This window comes from Myotis nattereri (assembly GCF_964212035.1).
Source record: "Myotis nattereri genome assembly, chromosome: 14".
In the NCBI taxonomy this organism is placed as follows: domain Eukaryota; kingdom Metazoa; phylum Chordata; class Mammalia; order Chiroptera; family Vespertilionidae; genus Myotis; species Myotis nattereri.
In genome coordinates this window covers 54910996-54930201 of record NC_138089.1, presented here as the reverse complement: position 1 = coordinate 54930201, position 19206 = coordinate 54910996, and the positions used below count along the sequence as shown (strand labels likewise).

The following is a 19206-nucleotide window of genomic DNA, read 5'->3' as shown; positions in this document are numbered from 1 at the left end:
GGGGCCACTGGCCTAGACAGCTCCTCCCAGCCCCCCCAAAAAGCTGTGTACTCACTCAGGGGATGAGGGCAGGCATCCTCCAAGGGCCTGCAATCTGCCCCCACTATTCCTGTTGAAGTGTGTCAGTAGGACCCACCACACACACTTCCAAATCTGTCTGGACATTTCTACACCATACCCCCGCCCTGATCTGAAGAAAAGCGAGAACATGGCCGTCTGCCTCCTTCAGTTTCTCTCTCCCCCATGAATGTGCGCCACAGTAGACAGAATTCTTCCACAAACTCACCAGGTGGAAAAGGCTTGAGCGCAGGAGGCCATGTTCCTTCCCAGGCCTTTCCTTCCCTTTCCCCAACTCCTCCCTGTACATGGCTATCACTTCTCACTGAAACCACACGGCCACCCTCTCTGCCTTCAAGTGGTTGGGAATAATTGTAAGGAAAAGATGGAAGTAACCAGAAATTGGAATTTTCATAGAAGAAGATGAAATGTCTAGCATTAAAAGCACTATTACTTCAAAACATGAAGAATTAACTTCAAGTGCTTAAAATATTTATAAATTTTTAATGAATTTCTATTAGATCTTGCCTCCATTTCACAATGTAATATTTATTCTCTGAAAATCAAAGCCCTTGAGAGCAATAAAAGCAGTTAACCTTTCATTTTCTGAGAGGAGACAGAAATATAGTTACAGTAATAATGCATGAATATGGGTGAAAATAGTAAATGGAATTTTACTGACTGGTAAGCATAAGGAGGCAGCTGGGACACGTGATTTAAAAAAAAAAAAACAGACTTAATTTTGCATATTACACAGAATCAGGGGATGGTCTTTCAAGACATTGCCAGAACAGAAAGCGTAAAGCATCCGTAACTCTATATATTTCTTAAAACCAGACTAGCTTATTAAAGGCGAGAATATGGGCAAGGGAATCCTAGCATTTTTATAAAAACACAATGTAAGCAGTAAGGCTTTGACTTTATTTAATTATTAATATTCTTATACTTGATTAATTATGGAAATATTAGATAGCTATTTGAAGAACAATTAAATATTAGGCAGCCATTTTTAAAGATGCTTATGAAGAGATTATGCTGACATAAGAAAATATTTCTGTAATATCAAGTGAAGGCAGCAGGAAGCTAGACTATTTCTTTTTTTAATATTTTTTTTATCGATTTCAGAGAGGAAGGGAGAGGGAGAGAGAGTTGGAAACATCAATGATGAGAGAGAATCATTGATTGGCTGCCTCCTGCACACCACCTACTGAGTATTGAGCTTGCAACCCGGGCATGTGCCGTTGACCAGAATCAAACCTGGGACCCTTCAGTCCGCAAGCCAATGCTCTATCCACTGAGCTAATCCAGCTAGGGCTAGACTATTCCTTGTATGTCATCAACTCCAGGGTCCAGCTGCAGCCAGCTGAGAGTCAGAGGCTGACCACATCAAGAGGGCTCCCAGCTTCCTCAGACACCTCCAGAGGGTCTAGGACAGAAGCCAGGGTGGCCTCGGCAGGAGAGAGACACACACCGAGACCCTGCCTTGAATAGATGAGACACTGATGCTCTGGAGACTTCGAGCAATCTTAGGCCTAATTTTCAGGCTGGCAAAGACTCTCTGAATTGTTGGTGGGAGCTATTAAGACAGTGTGACCACAGTGGACCCACTGACAGTGCAGGCCAGGTGACATATGCAAAAAATATACACAGAAAAAGACGGAAGGTAGATGCAATAGTAACACTCAGCCATTCATTCAAATACTATTGAGTGCCCACTAAGTGTCAATTGTGAATAAGACAAAGTAGGTGCCTGTACTCATGGAGCTTGGGGAACAGTGAAGGGGATCTAACAGATCATATTATGAACAAGGTAGTCAATGTCTAATTGAAGTGTGATTAAACTCCTGGGTGCTAGGAGTGCGGGGCTAGGGGAGGGTTCCTGAAGAAGAAACATTTAACTTGAGACCTAAAGGATGCGTGGGAACCACCCGGGTGTAGGGGAGGAGAGAGTTGCAGACAGAAGGCCCTGAGACTTGACGTGCTGAGGAAACCACAGGAGGGGGCGCGGCTGAATATCATGTGGGCCAGACAGCCCAGGGCCTTGATGGTGAGCTAGTGAATAGGAAGAATGGGAAGGCACGGAAAGGTCTTGACCAGAGGAGGTAAATCTTCCTGTTCATGTTCCGGGAAGATCACTCGGGCTTCTGGCAATGGAGATCAGGAGGCAGAAGTGGAAGTGAGAAGACCAGTGAGGGAGGATAGGAAATTCACCTAGGGCAGTGGCAGTGAAGGTGGATCTTGGAAGTAAGACTTAAGGATGGATTGGGTGTAGAGTCCATTGGAAAGGACAGGGCAAGGAAGACAGCCAGGCTTTCGGCCTGAGCAAATGCCTAATAGAGCAGTTTACTGAGATGGAGGAGATAGGGGAGTGGAGTGAGGGTATAATGAGACATTCATTTATTCAACAAATATTAATTGAGCATTGAATTTATTATATTTAATATATTTAATAAAATATATTTAATATATTTAATATATATTATATAAATATTTAATATATTTGTGTCGAATATATTAAAGCTGAGATGCTTATGAGGATCTAGTGCTGATGACTGGTCTGTAGTAGAAACATTGGCCTAGGCCTCAAAATTGCTAAGGACCAGAGTATAACATGAGCAAGGAGCTAGGCAGGAAGACCAACAATGAACAGGGCTTGCAGATGGATTAATGGCAGGCAGGAAAGAAGAACAAAAACAGGATTTCTCCAAGGAGGCATTTTATAATGGAAAATAGATGAACTACTCAAAAGAGAGACAAAAATGAGAATAGATCCAAGACCCCAATTAGAATAGTAACAGCAAATACATGTCAGGAGATACAAGCCTCACACATTTCAAAGACTTCACATATTCATTTAATCCTCACAACCTCACAATAGCCCCATTATTGCACATGAGAAAGCTGAGGACGTAGAGCTAGTAAGCGGGGGGCCCCAAGATCTCAACCAAGGCAGACTGGTCACTATTTCTAATCTTGACACTATGCAGTTTCTAACAGTAGACATGAAGAGGAGGGAAGCAAATCAAAGATGATTTAATAGAACAAAAGATACTACAAAGCTGCAAGTTAAAAGAGCTGTACCAGTAGAGAAGAAAATATATGAACACATAAAAATATAAGGTGCTAATAACCAGAATGTTTACAGAAAAAAAACTATGTATTTAAAAAAAAAAAAAACCAGGCAAATAATAAGAAAGATGAATCTATAAAAGTCAGTTATCATATACCAATAGGCTTAAGTCTGTAAGATTAAAAGAAAGAGAAATAAAAGCAAAGAAATGTCAATTCGTGCCCACTCTGACGGGCCCAAAAAAGAGGGGATGACGTTAGCAAAGAACGGGGAAAAGGCTGCCAATCAGTGTGTCGGGAGTGTGTGTGTGTGGGGGGGGGGGCGGGGGGGGTGAGGGAGGTGGTGGTTAGCAGCATTCAGCTAACAAGGACTGGGCTGGAGCTGGGTTCAGTGAACCATCCAGGCTGCAAGCCCTGGGCTGTCAGGAGGATGGGAGTGCACAAGGATGCTCTGACCAGGAGCTGTTGTTGGAATAAAAATTAGGGGTTCACAAGTTTGCCCTCATGCCTAGGTTTCCTCCACCTACCACATCCTTCCGAAGGCTGCTCAACCCCAACTCCTCTGCTATGAAAAACACAATCACTGCAAAGCAAGTTCATTCTACATCCACCACCTCCATCAGAACCTATAACGGTTTCCAACACCTTGCTAACTCTCTCAGGCCAGGAGCTAATGCTTTCCTCCAAGTGCAGATTTACACAGTGAAAGACAATGGCTGCCGTGTGGATCAGTCCGCAGCAGCAAAAACACAGCTAGGCTCTGGCTGGTTTGGCTCAATGGATGGAGCGTTGGCCTGCGGACTGAGGGGTCCTGGGTTTGATTCCAGCCAAGGGCACATGCCTGGGTTGCTGGCTCGATCCCCAGTGGGGGGCGTGCGGGAGGCGGCCGATCAATGATTCTCTCTCATCATTGATGCTTCTCTCTCCCCCTCTCCTTTCGTCTCTAAAATCAATAAAATATATTTTTTTAAAAAAAACACATCTAGGAAGTAAACTTTGCAACGATCACATGCTGTCTCTAAGGATATCTTTATCCATTTGTCCTTGTTTATCCATTTGTATCCTTGGCAACCAAAATGTTTACAAATTAGTATAATGAATGTTGAACAGATTATTGTTTGGAAGCCAGTTCCAGGTAAGGAAACGCCATACAGGTGTTTATTCTGAATCAGGGTGCTTTTCCCCAGAGAGCAGCATCTTGTCAAAACCCAAAACTGGTTTGAGGACCTGCAGGGGCTGTGAAAATAGGATCCTGACTGTCTTGAGGTTGACAACCTACTTGGGAGACAAAACAACACCCTCACTGCTTTCTTTGGCTCCGGCAACAAGGATAAATTAAAGCTGTCCAAGGACCACACTGCTCAGTCAGCTCTCTCACAGACTTGTGCGAAAGACCGTTCTGACTGAACAAACACTGCCTGACTCGGGCTTTTCTAGAAAGGGAATACGTGTGACCCCAGGTGGGTATCCTTCGCACACAGCCAATATATTTGGCAAATCTTTTAGGAATAGAAACCTTGCTCATTATAGTGAAGCCAGATAAACACGTAAGAAGTCGCCGAAGCCGGTTTGGCTCAGTGGATAGAGCATCGGCCTGCAGACTGAAGGGTCCCGGGTTCGATTCCGGTCAAAGGCATGTACCTGGGTTGTGGGCACATCCCCGGTGGGAGATGTGCAGGAGGCAGCTGATTGATGTTTCTGACTCTCTAACTCTCTCTCTTCCTCTCTGTAAAAAATCAATAAAATATAGTTTAAAAAGAAAACATGTAAGAAGTAATTTTCTGAATGCAATTTTAATGACATTGTTTTTGTTACATCTAAAATTGTACAATACATTGTTTTTTACCTTATGGAATGTGAATTTGCACTAGAATGGTATGTGGATAAATAATTCCAAAATTTTCTACAGATGGGGCAAATGGGCCCAGGAAATGAAACCAAAGGTATGATTTGTCTCCTTGTTTGTCATTTCCCCTACTCGAAAATTTCAGAGGCTCTCCCCAGTTACAGAGCAAAGTCCTTGCTTCTTAGTGAATATGGCCCACAGGACGCCTCCTGTCCACCTTGCCCCTTTATCTCTCACAACCACCCCACTCTGTTATAGGTCAGAAACATCCTGCTTGTGTGGTGAACGTCTGTTCATCCTCAACAACCCAGCTGAGGTCTCACCTCATTAAAGGATGCACCCACTTTGGGGCTGTCTCTGTGACTTTCGCATATACTTCCATTGGTGGGCATGTCCCACTGGAAGAGTGTGGCTGCATGTCTGGGATCCCAGCTTGATCTCTTTGAGAGAAGGGCTTCTGTCTGAATCCCCAGGGCTCTGCTGTGCCCTACACCCTTACTGAACTGAGTATCTTTGCAATCCTCTGGGGTGTTATGTAGAACTCAGGTGGCTTTGGCTAGATTCTCAGCATGGTTATTTTAAGAATTAAGGTTTTAACGTAAGTGCTCTCTGCATAGACAATATTATTTTTCAATGTGTGCTTAGTTTTATAATCATTTGTCTTTCTTAATCTGTTTGTGATTTTAAAAATAAGAACTGTGTTTCTCAGGACATTCAGAAAGCCAAGAGACATATGAAAACATGCTGAAAGTCACTAATCATCCGAGAGATGCAAATCAAAACAACAATGAGGTACCATCTCACACCTGTCAGAATGGCTATCATCAACAAATCAACAAACGACAAGTGCTGGAGAGGATGTGGAGAAAAAGGAACCCTCTTGCACTGCTGGTGGGAATGCAGACTGGTGCAGCCACTATGGAAGACAGTATGGAGTTTCCTCAAAAAACTAAAAATGGAACTCCCATTTGACCCTGTGATCCCACTTCTAGGAATATATCACAAGAAACCAGAAACACCAGTCAGAAAGGATATATGCACCCCTATGTTCATAGCAGCACAATTCACCATAGCTAAGATCTGGAAACAGCCTAAGTGCCCATCTGTAGGTGAATGGATTAGAAAACTGTGGTACATCTACACGATGGAATACTATGCTGCTGTAAAAAAGAAGGAACTCTTACCATTTGCAACAGCATGGATGGAACTGGAGAGCATTATGCTAAGTGAAATAAGCCAGTCAATGAAAGAAAAATACCACATGATCTCACTCATTTCTGAGTAATAAAGACCATTATAAACTTATGAACGAAAATAGATACAGAGGCAGAGCTGCCTCGAACAGACTGTCAAACTACAGCAGGAAGGCCGGGGAGGGTGGGAGGGCAGGAGGGGGGTGGGTAAGAAATCAACCAAAGGACTTGTATGCATGCATATAAGCATAACCAATGGACATAAGACACTGGGGGGTAGGGGAGGCCAGGGGATTGTCAAGGGCGGGGGAAAAAAAAGGAGACATGTGTAATACTCTTTGTAATACTTTAAGCAATAAAAAAAAAAAAAGAATTGTGTTTCTCCTTCTCTATGAAAATGATGGGATTTTGAATGTACTCCCATGTAAGTAAACAAATCCTCTCTGGTAATTTTTCCTGGATAAAGGAGAGGCAAGCAATCGTCCAGATTTGCATTTGTTTATAGAAAAGCCTAAGGGTCAGTGTGGCCTATAGTCTGGGCAGGGGGCGAAGGGAAAGAACCCGGATTACCTGCTGGGCTGGTTGATTACTTTGCCGTGGGTTCTCCAAGGGCATCAGTCTCGGGGAGATGAAGAGACCAGGCCAGAGACAAGCTAAGATATGCACTGGATTGCTGACCACCCCTTTCGTTATTTTGTGTCCAAAGCCATTATCTGAGTCATCCAATGGCAGTTATATTTGTAGACTTCTTCGGTTGGATAAAAGGCCACTTATCTTTGTAATTTATATACCTCCATCTTTATATTTACCATGTTATATTGAAATTATCCATCTATTCAAAAAACCAGAGGAGGAGTCAAGGAGGACTCCAAGGTATATAGTTTGAGTGACCAGGTGGGCAGTGGAAGCATGCGCAGGAGGAGGAGGTTTGGGGGAAGAAGCACAATCATGAGTTCAGTTTTGGATGCAGTGGAGTTGAGGCGTTAGAGGGGCGTCTAGATGGAGACGTCAAGTGGAAAGTTCAGAGGAGACGTCCGGGCGGGAGATAGAATCTGAGAGTTGTTGGAGTGTAGGTGGCAATGAAGCCTTGGGGATGGAATTGCCTTGGTGGCAGAATGTTGGGTGACAAGAGGGTACAACTGTGCTGTAGGACACCCCCACATTTACAGTCTAGGTGGAGGAGGAGTGATTGGCAAGGAATAAAGAGAAAAGTCGGAGAGGAAGGAGGGACACTGGGACATATGAGCACGGGAGCCAAAGGGAAGGAGTGTTTCAAAAGAGGAAGTAGTCAACTTCGTAGAAAGATTCTGAGACACTGGTGGTGTGATATGAGGATATAAAGAGTCCATTAGATTAAGAGACATGAAAGTAATTGGTGACTTTAGCAAGAATTGTTGCCATGGAATGTTTAAAAGAGAAATTGGATTAGAGGGTTTGTGGCGGGAATAGGGGCTGAGGATTTGGAGAGAAAAACTAAGTCAACTGAGGCCAGAGTTTGAGAATGAAGGGGGAGAGAGTCATGGAAGCTAGGAAGTGAGTGGTTTCCAGAGTTTAGTAGGGTGCCTGACATAGTAAGTTGAAAGAAAGGAAGGTCATGAATGAGACTCTAGATCAGCCGTGGGCAAACTACGGCCCGCGGGCCGGATCCGGCCGGTTTGAAATGAATAAAACTAAAAAAAAAAGACCGTACCCTTTTATGTCATGATGTTTACTTTGAATTTATATTAGTTCACACACACACTCCATCCATGCTTTTGTTCCGGCCTCCGGTCCAGTTTAAGAACCCATTGTGGCCCTCGAGTCAAAAAGTTTGCCCACCCCTGGGCTAGATGTTTGCACTACTTGAATTAGAGAGGAGGCAGTTTCAAGTACTGGCAAGCTCCACAGTGTGCCAATGAATGGATGAGGCAGAGTGTACAGTACATGGGTTTGATAAAGGTAGACAAATGGTGGCTTAGGTCATAGTGTCTTAATGCACAGACATAGGGTTTTCCCCCCCAAATTTCTACTCCCCAAACCTAGAAACACCTGGAATAGTTTTTTAAAGTGTTTAACTCTTTTTTTTTTTTAAAGACTTTTTTTTTTTTAAATATATTTTATTGATTTTTTACAGAGAGGAAGGGAGAGAGAGAGAGAGTTAGAAACATCGATGAGAGAGAGACATCGATCAGCCGCCTCCTGCACATCTCCTACTGGGGATGTGCCCGCAACCCAGGCACATGCCCTTGACCGGAACTGAACCTAGGACCCTTCAGTCCACAGGCCGACGCTCTATCCACTGAGCCAAACCAGTTTCGGCAAAGTGTTTAACTCTTATTAAAAATTGGATCGCTCAGTTTTTTGCTGATTCTGCATTCTACTTGAACTTTCTGAACTAGTGATAATTATTAGCAATCTAGATCAGGTCCAAAAGAGTGTAAGAGATTCACTGGTACCTGTATTTTCATCCGTACACATCTGGTGATTAGGTCTCTGTTATGAGCTTGTCTTGGTATCATTTGCTTCTTCTTCTTTTTTTCCTAAAAGTGAAGCAGCAGAATGTGTTCTGGTTACTCAGGTTGTAGTCAATTCGAGTGCGTTGTGCACAGAGCTTCCCTCTCACATTCTGCATCCGAATCCTGACTTTTAAATGCTATTGCTCCAGAGTCAAACGCTGCTCTCTTTCCCCTATGCCCATTCATGCCACACGTGGACCCTAACTAGGGATTAACTATATTCTTCTATTTCCTGTATTCTTGATGCTCTGGCATCTGGGGCCTTGCTGTTCCTGGAGAGACTGCCCCTCTCAAGGCTAATTAATTCTTAGACACAGCAAAGGACTCCCCTATTCAGAGTGCCTTTTACATGCAAACCAACCAATCCAGAGCCTAAGCACACCAACTACCATTTTTGTTTTTTATCAAACTGTCACAGATTGCCCTGACTGGTTTGGCTCAGTGGATAGAGCGTCAGCCTGGCGACTAAAGGGTCCCAGGTTCGATTCCAGTTAAGGGCATGTACCTTGGTTGCAGGCACAACCCCAGTAGGGGGTGTGCAGGAGGCAGCTGATGGGATGTTTCTCTCTTATCGATGTTTCTAACTCTCTATCCCTCTCCCTTTCTCTCTGTAAAAAAATCAATAAAATATATTTTAAAAAAAACTGTCACAGATTGAGCCAAAATTCCTCTATCCTAATCATCCCAGGGCCAAGTACCAGATGACTCAGGTCAACTCTACACTCCAGAGTCCCCCACTGAACTTATTTAAACTCGCCCATCCTAAACCTGCTTACCCTGCTTACCCTGCCTGGCTCATTCATACCTGTACAAAGGTACAATAAAGTCTCTTGCTCATGCCTTCCTAGCCCCTTCTGGCTTCTGGCAGACTCTAGTGCTTCCCCATCTAGCCCTCCATGGTCTGGCATGCCCTCTCCTCTTGGGAACTGTGAGTAACAAACTAACTTCTCATTTAAAAAAAAAATTTTTTTTTTGAGAGAGTTTAGAAAAACATCAGTATGAGAGTGAAACATCTATTGGCTGCCTCCTGCACATTCCCTACCAGGGATCGAGTGCGCAACCTGGGCCCTGACCTGGAATCGAACTATAGAACCGGCAACCTTTCGGTGCACCAGAGCCAACCAGCCAGGGTAACAAACTATCTTTTCAATGGCAGTCATCTGATTTGCTGGCCTCACCAAACCTAAACAAAAACAAAATCCCAGGTACATTTTAAAATATATTGGTACCTTAACCACAGCTAACACCAGGTTTTACCTAATGCATTGTAACAGAAGCACCAGAATCCAGATGGCCTTCACAGCCATGCAGGACGTCACTCCTGGAGTCCATGCGATGGTACCTAATCCTCGGGTGGCAGTCTTCAGACTGTGGAAAGCAACTCAACCCCCAGCCACAAGACTCTCCTGGCCTTCAAGCCTTCCATGTCCTGACCTCAATTTTTTTGACTAAGTGTGAGGAGGCCCTTATTTTCCACCCCAGGATGGCTCATCACAGGAACACATAATCCTTCAAGTAGAAAACACTTTCTCCAACTCCAGGATGACTTTTACGGCTCAGATAAGACAATTATAACAGCTAATGCTACATTTTCTCAAAAGCTGGGTTCCTCAACATTAAATAGCACCATGTGCAGAATCCCGAAGTTCTAACCTAATTTCATATTTAGAAAAAATATATTTATCTACCTAATCCAGGGAATAGTCCTGTGAAAGCCATAATACATTCACTTAACTACAAAGATCATATAACAAATTAATCAACTCCCCCTAACTCAGATTTATGATAACATCAGAGTTTTTTTTTTTGGGGGGGGGGAATGCTTTATATTTTTGTATCTAAAGAATCTATTTTAAGAATAATAAAACTGCCAGCCACCTCCAAACAGTTTTCCCACTTACGAGCAAACAAATGAAAGTTCCTTTTACCAGACACCCTGTCAGCGTGCTGAAGGCGGCCAGCGAGCCTGGAGCGGCTCGTCAGGACAGCTCTTATTGAACTGTATCTGTTTTCAGCAGATGGTTTTGCTTAGAAAGAAATGATCACATTTATGACACTCATACTCACAGAGTAGCAGACATGAATCCAACACACACAAAGAATCTAAATTAAATACCTTACCATACACCTATCATGTTCATGTACACATCATTATAATTACTATTTATAAGTAAAGGACAGCACTTACACACTTTGGTGAATATTGGGAATTATCAGAAAAAAAAACCTGGATTTTTAATTTTTTTTCACTTTCTTGTAATTTTAGGTATTCATTTAAAATCCTACTAACCATTAGATAAACAACATCTTGAATTAAAAATTTGTACAATCGGATTTAAGTGTGACTTTGTATATTTATGATCTATAATGCAAGCATAGTTCTTCCAAACTTCATAACCTGGACCTAATCATGAGAAAACATCAGACCAAACCCCAAGTGAGGGACATTTAACAAAATAACTCCTTACCCTGGCCAGTGTAGAGCATTGGCTCGTGCACCCCAGGGGTCCACCTGAGGGTCCAGGTTTGATTCCTGGTCAAAGGAAGGTACCTACATGGGTTGCAATTTGACCCCAGCCCTGGTAGTCAGGGTACGTGTGGGAGACAACCAGTCAGTGTCTCTCTCTCATATCAATGCTTCCACTCTAAAATCCTCAGGTGAGGATTATCAAAATAATAATAATAATAATAATAATAATAATAACTCCTCAAAATAATAACTAGTCGAGGCATGAAAGAGAGTGACTGTCTTGGGTACTGTTCCAAAGTAATGGAGACTAAAGGACATGGCCACTAAAGGGGATGCATGATCCTGGACTGACTTCTGGGATAACTGGTGAAATCTAGTTGTGTGCAGAGTAGATAATAGTATTTTCTCCATGTTAATTTTTTTATTTTGATCACATCTGTAATTTAATTTCAAATGGCTCAGAAAGAAATATGTATATGTGTATACAGAGAAAGAAAGGATAATAAAGCAAATGTAGTAACCTGTCAGCATTTGAGTAATCTGAATTTTTGTACTGCTTGTGATTTTTCTGTAAACATGAAGTAATTTTTATAATCCACTCACCAAGGCATTCTCCTGCTCTTCGGAATAAACATAAAATAGCATAGCTGCACATCTGACAACAGTCTGTTTTGTGCCTCCTGGATTTATTCATATAGCATTAAAAATTCTTTTCCCCATGTTCTTCCTAGAACTTTAGCCAAGTTTATAACGTTATTCCCCTGACACATAATCTTTTCCTTTTTCTATCAACCACAAAACTGAAAATAAAAAGAAACACCTCTGTGATTTTTGAAATTCTGCTCAAGACAAAGCACGGATGTCTTTCCATTTAAGTTTTCTAGGAAACAATGTTCTTCCAAGATTGGGGCTGTGCTGTCCATCCCCTTCCCACCCACCCCACACACACACACATAATACCGGCTGTATGAAGGAAAGCGTTGTTCCTAGATAAGGAAAACTCATTTCAAATCATGATAAATTATAAAAGGAGAGAAAAAGAAGCAGCCAATAGTGCTGTTCAAGGAACAGGGGGCTTTAGACTGGAATGAGTTAGGGTCCAGAGCCCTTTCCCAGGCTCAGACAATTTCCAGGCATTTGCCAGAACATTCCAGGAGGGCCCTCTGCCCACATCTGAATAGCCTCGGTGTCCTCTGTGCTTGCGTTCTCCCTCCTTTTATGCCCTCCCACTCCTGGCAGCTATTCCAGGTTTCCCCTGGGACACAGTGAAACGGCCCATACACAAATGCGCACTCGCCACTGGAGACGAAGTACAACATGAAGTAAGATGAAAACCAACGGAATCCCCTTACCTTCAGGTAGCAGTTGTGTGAAACAGGTTCCTCGTCTGTACCAGGCGCCTGAGAGGATGAGGCTACTCAATGCATGCGGAATATATAGGGAGGGATTATATATCCGGGTTTTTCATTACACAAGGTGTTTTTGATGAGTTCTCAGCCAAGATTCACTTAAAAACAAAAGCTACACAAAGACTACAAAAAAGCCACACAAAGTTTCAACAAAAGGCTAAAGAAAGAGCAAACAAAAGCCAAAGAAAGTTTAAACAAAGAGTGAAACAAAGACAACACAGAGGCCAAACAAAGACAAAACAAAGACTGAAACAAAGGGCAAAAGAAAATCCAAACAAAAGCTAAGTTACCACCACATTACGCACAAACATACACATACACACAGTCACAAACCATATCTACACGTCAGCCCCACACTCTCATATCCCAGTCTCCCACCTCTCACATCCCACATAACACCCCGTTCCAACGCCCTCACCAAGGCTCTCTCCATACTCACTTTCCCCAAATCAAACCACACACCAACTCACTCCACCAAACCACACATGCTTCTGCCAACGTGACACCACCACAGACATCATCCCAGCTCCCACCGCGCTTCACCTCACCGCACATGCCACAAGCCAAACCCACAAGCGACGAACAGAGTTGGAATCACACTGACAAATCCCTGCCTTTGGAATCTCTTTTCCCACTCTACTCAGAGTAAACACGCACCCTCCCTAACACTCCCTACATACACAAACATGCATATATACACACATCCAAGACTAGCATGCATACATGCATGCCCTCACACAATTTAGCAAGAGTACCTCAGTGTAGTTACTACTGAGATTAGATCTGGATTATTCTATAACAATTACCATTTACGTTCAAATTCATGAAAACTTTTAAAAATATCTATGATAGATGATTTCTGTAAATTAAGAATCTCATTGAATTAACAGAACACCCCATAATATTGACTTCAGTCTTGGACATGGCATTTTCTTATCATTTTCCTGGAGTTTGGGGGTTACGCCATTGAATCCTGTAACTGTCCCTCGGTTAAATGTCATGGATCCACCCTACCTGGTTTGGCTCAATGAATAGACCATCGAACCTGGGACTGGTTCAATTCCGGTCAGGGCACATGCCTGGGTTGCAGGCTGGAACCCTAGTAGGGGCATGCAGGAGGCAGCTGATCCATGATTCTCATCATTCATGTTTTAATCTCTCTCTCCCTCTCCCTTCTTCTCTGAAATAAAAATAAATAAAAAAAATAAATGTCATGAATCCTACAACCAGTGCTTTTGCTAAATTTCATTCTATGTGGAGAATTACATACTAATGATTAGAAAGATGAAAGGATATTTCTGAAACTAATCCAACCAACAGTAGCTTTGCCTCTTGAATTCCCACAACTCCTTGCATGAGAGAGAGATTTACATGTCAACACTGTCATAAGTTTCTTTCCAGGCTCTTGTCACAGTAATGCGAAAAGAATCATCCTAGGGGATCTTGAGGCGACCCAAGAAGACTGAAAACATACCATGTAAATCTCATTGCACCCTAACTTCATGGCTACTTAAACGTTCTTGATCTGTGTAACGAGGTACATATGTCTGCTGGTTGGTTCACTCCTGCTGTGAGGCCAGCACTTTGCCTGTACTGCATGGATGTGCGTGAGGGTTCGGGAGCAGAACAAGGTGGCTCAGAGCACGGGCTCTGGAGGACTCAGGGAGAGTCACTACGCCGGTTAGGATGTCGCACTGGTTGGAACTGTGCCTGGCACATAGTGCTGCATCAATGTTAGCTATTGTGGTCTGGCCCTAAAGAAGCTTACGAAACAGTTGTAAGAACACATTTCCTACTTAGAAAACAACTGGAGATGTTGTCTAAATAGGTTTTGTTGGTGTTTTTTTTTGCACTTCATTTTATTTTTCAGGCTTTTCTTTTGCATTTTACTTTATAATTGAATTTATTAGGGTGACACTGACTAATAAAACTATATAGGTTTCAGGGGTACAATTCCATAATACAGCAACTATATATTGTATTGTGTTCACCAACCCAAGTAAAATCCCCTTCCATCACCATTTATCCCCTCTGTACCCTCTTCTCCCCCCCACCCCCTTTCTCTCTGGTGAATTCAGATTATTTTAAAAGTACAAGATAGAGTGGGTAGATTATAGAGATAACCTCTTCCCTAAAGGACTCCTCTGCTTCTCAAACCTTTCCAACAAAGGTCCTTACTGGCAAATCTTGTCAAGTCCTGTCTTTGACCTTCTACTCCATGATATATGGAGTGATGCACAATTTATGCAACCAAAGTATGGAGTTCCCACAGAACACTCATTATGCCGTCTCTCTTTACTCCTATTTAAATTTTGGTGTTTGCCACTCATGCAGTGGTGTTCTCAGTCCCAGACAGACAGTGTAGGAGCCACACCTGAGTCAGGGGCACTTCTTTGAATGGCAGCTTTGTGTTCCACAGAGGGCACCACCTCCTAGAACTTCAAGTGGATTCGTGGCCAAAATTAAATGACTTGCTAACGTTACAGATAATTTCTCCACAGAAACTCTGGCTGCCACCGACAATCCCCCCATGTTATGGGCTGAATTGTGCCCCCTCCAAATTCACAGGCTGCAGACCTAACTCCCAGACCTTACTTAGAAATGGATCTTTTCAAAGGTAATCAAGTGAAAATGAGGTTAGGGTGGGTCACTGATGTCCTATTAAAAAAAAAAAAAAATTGGCCCTAGCCGGTTTGGATCAGTGGATAGAGCATCGGCCTGCGGACTGGAGGGTCTCAGGTTTGATTCCAGCCAAGGGCACATGCCTGGGTTGTGGGCTTGATCCCCAGTAGGGGGTGTGCAGAAGGCAGCCAATCAGTGATTCTCTCTCATCACTGATGTTTCTATCTCTCTCCCTCTCCCTTCCTCTGTGAAATCAATAAAATATATATATTTTTTAAAAAGAAGACATTGGATACAGAGACACTCATGGAGGGGAGTCAATGTGAAGACACTTGGAGACGATGGTCATTTACAAGCCAACGAGAGTCACCTGGGACGTACCTTCTCTCCAGCCCTCCAGAGGAACCAACCTGCTGACATCTTCTTCTTGGACTTCCAGCCTGGAGAACTGCTGTTTAAGCCACTCAGTGATACTAGGTGGTACTATGTAATGGCAGCCCTAGCAAACGAATACATCAGTTACTGTAACTACTTTTTTAATTCATTTTGATGAGTATTTATCAAAATATTTGCACAGTTATAATGCATCAAAAGGCCTATGAGAACCAATAGTCCCTTTTGCACTTCATCCCACTCCATAATCCCCGCTCACCAAAGGCAACACGTTCAACAAATTTTAGCTATTTTTCTCTATTCACTTCCATAATGTTAAAAATTCAAACAGCTACATATATGCTTGCTTATTATAGACTATTGGCTCCCAATTGAGGTTTAATTTTCTTACACTCTCCTCCTTTCTCTCCCTCTCCCCTTACCAACTGAATGTAGTTATACCTGTCAATATTTATATTATTATCAATAAGTAAATATCTTTCCTACACAACTTTGTAATCAATTATGATGACTTCATTTCTTTGTATAAATTTGTTTTTCCTGGAGTTAATAATTGTTCTATTTTGCTTTCATTTATTTTAATTTGCTTAGTGTTTTCTCACTTTTTTAAATATTCCAACAGACCTGTCAAATAACTATCAATTTTTCAAATATTCCAATCTATCAAATAACTGTTTACTTCTATTGTCTTCGTAATCTGTTCTCTTGCTCGACTTTTGGACTGGTTGCTCTCAAAGTCTGATGCGGGACTGAAACTTCCCTGCACTTTTTTGCCTTAAGGATCACCTATGTCGTAGATCCCATGTCATTCTCATTTTTTGTCTGCTCCCTCATTTTCTGAAGTACACTCTCTAGTGCCATCATTGGAAAGAGCACGTGTTAAGTGAGTTTTGTTTTAGTTCTTGCATACCTGAAAGCTGCTTTATTCTACCCTCACATTTGATTGCCTTGTTGGGTATAGAATTCCAGATTGAAAATTATTCTCCCTCAAAATTGTGGATGCATCGTTTTTCCATATTTTTGGAAGAAACAGTATGTGTTGTTCACCTGCCACTTTTAACCAAAAACACAGTAATTGTTTTATTGTAATATAACATACACGTACTATAGAATTCAAAATTTTAGGCATAAAATGTAGAGCTTTTAAAATATATTTAAGGGTGTAGAAACATCACCACTATCAAATTCTCTGACATTTTCATTACTTTAAAAATAAATCCATACTCATTCACAGTGAAACATACACTATTTCATATGAGTGTAGAAAGATTCAAGCAGAAAAAGGCCTGGAGGGTATGACATCGTTATGGAGATTGGTGAAGATAAGTATGAAATGAGTGGGTCATTTATAGAGGGAAGTTATCTTAGGAAAGACTCTGATAAGGGCATCTCTATTATTTCACCCTAAAGCTTCAATGTACATGAAGTCATCCACAATTAGAGCATCGTTGTTTAGCTAACAAAACCTTGTGTCACAATGTGTTGTAAAAATTGTTTTTTTATTTAAAAGACTTAAAAAACAAGCCAAAGATTTTCAGATTCATGACAAAAATGCTATTTTTTTTCCTGTAGAAATATGGAAAAAAATGAGTTTTACGAATAGCTGTAAGACCATTTAATTATTTCAAGGTATATAGTGAATTGGTTGATCAAAACTGAAAGAAACAAACCTAAATGGGTCTTCATTTGTCCTTTAATCCTAACTTTCAGAGCAGATCTGTCTCCATCGAGACTTTGACCTTGATCTTAGAGCTTTTTAGCTACAGTCCCCAACTTTGGTAAACAGAAGAATACAGCACCATCCGAGCTGCCAGCCGCTCAGACAAAGCCTCCCTGTGTTCCCAAGCTCCACAGACTCTCTCCCCTCTCCTTCTCCCTCTGCTCTTCCTCTCTCCTATCCTCTGCCCAGTCAAAATTGTGAATTGTTTGGCCACTAATGACCTGTGGAATAATGTACATTATAGTCCTTAATTAAGGGACTGGGCTTTATCCAACTTGCTGTTAAAACTCACTCTTGCCCTAGCCAGTTTGGCTCTGTGTATAGAGCTTTGGCCTGTGGCCCGAAGGATCCCAGGTTCTATTCTGATCAAGGGCACGTACTACATTTGCAGGCTCCTCCCTGGCCCAGGCTCGGGCAAGAGGCAACCAATCGATTTTCTCTCACATCGATGCTTCTGTCTCTCTCTCTAAAAATCAATGGAAAAATATCCTCGGGTGAGGATTAAAACACACACACACACAAAAAAAAACACTCACTCTTAAGGTGACATGCTTCTCCTATTCAACTTTCTGAGCCCAATTTGTGGATTTTACCCCTTGTATCACTACTGTTAGAGAAGGAAAGGGTGGGCACAGGGTAGCAAAATTCAAGGATTCTAGCAAAAATAGAGACTCAGAACAAGAATGGATCAGTGTACTGTGTTAAAGAAAACCAGAGCTGAACAGTAATTAAAGGGTTAAAGACAGATTTTATTCAGCTGTTGCAATAGACAGCGGTTCTCAACCTGTGGGTCGCGACCCCCTTGGCGGTCGAACGACCCTTTCACAGGGGTCGCCTAAGACCATCCTGCATATCAGATATTTACATTACAATTCATAACAGTAGCAACATTACAGTCATGAAGTAGCAATGAAAATAATTTTATGGTTGGGTCACAACATGAGGAACTGTATTTAAAGGGCCAGAAGGTTGAGAACCGCTGCAGGAGAAAAAGAGACTTCAGTGTAACACTGGGCTCGGTTCCAAAGACAACATAGGAAAGTGGGGATTTACAGCCCAGGAGCAGGTTGAGGGACTTGGTGAATGGAAAATTACTGAGAGGAAATATGGGGGGGGTGGGGGGGGTGTTCTGGCCAAACCCACTTGATAGGATTCTTGCTGAGTCAGGCCCAACTGAGCAGACATCACTATGGGGGTGGAGAGGATGGGCGGGGTGAGGAATTCAATTAGATATCAAGGGTGGGGCATTCTTGCTAAAATGACTCAACTAGATTCTTGTTCACATGGGATGATACAAAGACAGACAGACGTCCCAAGGTAGAGGCCTCCTGACTAAAGTTGGTCAAGGGGACCTTGGTCAGAGGTCAGCACATCGCAATGGGGAGCCCCGAGTCTAAGCACCGCTATCAATAGAGACAGGAAATAAGCAGAGACCCGACATTAACAGAAGAGAGAACTGCCTTTAATTCTGTGCTCACCAACAGCCACGCCTCTACCGTTCTGTCTGGTGCTTTAAGAAAATGCCTTGAGAAAATCACAGATCCTAGGTAATCTGTGGCCATTTGAGTTAATAGATTTGAATTAATGATCAAGCACAATTTCTTTTTTCAAAAATGTATTTTTTATTTATTTCAGAGAGGGAGAGGGACAGAGAAACATCAGTGATGAGAGTATCCTGACCGGCTGCCCACTGCAGGCCCCACACTGGGGATCCAGCCCGCAACCCAGACATATGCCCTGACCAGGAATCAAACTAACCTCAGGTCAGTGCTCAGCCACTGAGCCACACTGGCCAGGTTTGGTTGAAAGTCTATTTCAGGAATCTACTATGGAGGTGATAGTGTATGGTATTTTCATGTCAATATTTGATATTGGTTAATTTGGGTCTTTTTCTCAGTAAATTTCAGTGAATTGCAATGTTCAACATAACTA

At 42.3% G+C, this 19206-nt stretch overlaps 1 protein-coding gene across 7 annotated transcripts in view; it reads right to left on the bottom strand.

Annotated features, from left to right (window-relative positions):
- The window catches only part of MOBP (myelin associated oligodendrocyte basic protein), a 44325-nt gene extending 31452 nt beyond the window's left edge, over positions 1-12873 (bottom strand). For all 7 annotated transcript variants that reach the window (XM_081106022.1, XM_081106023.1, XM_081106019.1 and 4 more), the window contains exons 1-2: positions 12483-12873; positions 8601-8684 (exon numbers count right to left, since the gene is read on the bottom strand). The gene's annotated coding sequence lies outside the window, so the exon portion shown is untranslated. The remainder of the gene's footprint in view (positions 1-8600; positions 8685-12482) is intronic.
- Between the last annotated feature and the right edge of the window lie 6333 nt (positions 12874-19206).